This window comes from Paramisgurnus dabryanus, chromosome 17, assembly GCF_030506205.2.
Source record: "Paramisgurnus dabryanus chromosome 17, PD_genome_1.1, whole genome shotgun sequence".
Taxonomy (NCBI): domain Eukaryota; kingdom Metazoa; phylum Chordata; class Actinopteri; order Cypriniformes; family Cobitidae; genus Paramisgurnus; species Paramisgurnus dabryanus.
In genome coordinates this window covers 12,173,840-12,176,126 of record NC_133353.1, presented here as the reverse complement: position 1 = coordinate 12,176,126, position 2,287 = coordinate 12,173,840, and positions in this window count along the sequence as shown.

Genomic DNA, 2,287 nt, shown 5'->3' with positions numbered 1-2,287 from the left:
TCTCAAATGTCACTGCCTTTCTAAATGAGTTTAACTCCATTACTGAGTTAGACTTGCTAGAAATAGCTAAGCAGCTCAAGCCCTCTGGATCACCGTTGAGCTCCCTACCTGTTGATCATAATTAATCGTAGTCTACAATCAGGGATTATGCCTGACTGTCTAAAGCATGCAGTGGTTTATCCACTGCTTAAAAAATTGAACATGGACTCATCTGCTTTGACAAACTTTAGACCTATCTCAAACTTGCCATTCATCTCCAAATTTTTGGAAAAAATTGTGTTTTCACAGCTACAGAGTTTTTTAGTTGAGAACTCATTGCTTGAAACATTTCAATCTGGCTTTCGAAAATGTCACTCCACAGAGACTGTATTAATCAAGGTTTTAAATGATATTCTGATTTCATGTGACTCTGGTGATTTTGCAGTACTTGTGCTTCTTGATCTAACAGCTGCTTTTGACACAATTGATCACACTATTTTAATTGATCGTCTTGAAAACTATGTCGGTGTAAGAGGTACAGCCTTAAAATGGTTAATATCATATCTAACAAACAGGAGTTTCTCAGTTAAGATGGGCGAACATTATTCTAGTAAAGCCAATCTGTTTTGTGGTGTTCCTCAGGGCTCTATTTTGGCTCCACTACTTTTTTCTCTGTATATGCTTCCCCTAGGGTCCATCTTTAAGAAACATTGCATATCATTTCACTGCTATGCGGATGATACGCAGGTTTATTTGCCTGTCAAACAAAATTCGGCAGGATTAGGGTCTTTGATAGCTTGTCTAGAGGAGGTTAAGGCATGGCTTTCTTTGAATTTTTTTAATTTTTAATGAAACAAAAACTGAAATCATTGTGTTTAGTCCATCTGAGTCATCAAAATCTAAAAACTTGGATTTAGGAGGGTTAAACTCTTACCTGAGACCCTGGGTAAAAAATTTGGGCTTTATTCTAGATGATAATCTAAAGTTTGATCGCCAAATAAATTCTGTTGTTAAAACCTGCTTTTACCAGCTGCGTCTGCTTGCAAAAGCAAAGCCGTTTCTCTCCTTTAAGGACCTTGAGAAATTAATTCATACTTTCATTTCATCTAGGCTTGACTATTGCAATTCACTTTACTTGGGGATTAGTCAGCAAACACTGTCCCGCCTGCAAATTGTCCAAAATGCAACAGCAAGATTTTTGTGTGGTGTAAAAAAGAGGGAGCATATTACTCCTATTTTACGCTCATTACATTGGCTTCCCGTGCTTTTCAGAGTTGAATTTAAAGTATTACTCCTAGTTTATAAATCCATAAATGGCTTAGCACCCACCTATTTGTCTGATCTTTTGACCGAATATAACCCTCCAAGATCTCTTCGATCGTCTACTCAGGCTCTATTACATACTCCAAAATCAAGACTAAAGTGTAGGGGAGATCAAGCTTTTTACAGTGCGGCTCCAAGGCTTTGGAACAGCTTACCTGTTAGCTTAAGACAGGCTCCATCTCTCCTTACTTTTAAATCTAGACTCAAAACTTTTTTATTCTCAAAAGCCTTTGAGGAAAATTTTAATTAATGTGATTTTATTTTATTTTATTTTTCCTGTGTCTTTTATCTATTGATGTGATTTTATCTTATTTTCTCTTCTGTCTTTTATCTATTATTTTATCTTTTTGGAAAGCACATTGGTCAACAGCTGTTGTTTTAAATTGTGCTATATAAATAAATTGTCATTGTCAAATTGTCATTGAAAAAAACAGCATAGACCAGCATCATTCCCATGATGGTTTGGTGCTGGTTTAGCTGGTGGTCACCAGCATACCAGCATCAAAACACAACATATGCTGGTTTGGCTGGTATGCTGTTTCGCCAGCAGGGAACCGAGTAGAGCTCCATATCTAATCCTAGCTATAATGAAAACATTATTTTCTTATTTTGAGGAACATAATTGCATACTGTGTGGGCATGATGATCATTAAATACATTTCAACGGCAATAGAGAAAACCACACGTGTATGTAGCCTATACTATCTACCATAAATTTTACAGTAGCCTATAGCCTATATTGGCACCACTTAAGCAATTCTTAGCTAATGGATTAAAATATATGTGCCAAGCACAGTCTATGGTGCCAAGTAACTGTTACAATTTAGTTACTGTGGGAAAAAATAACTCTAAGCTATGGCTGGTGATTTAAGAATTTCTTACAGCTACTACCTTTTAAAAAGTATCTGTAATTAGTTATACATTAATTGTATTATGCTTTCAAATAAGGTCATTCATTAGAAGCTGATTATTCAATTTTGAGCAG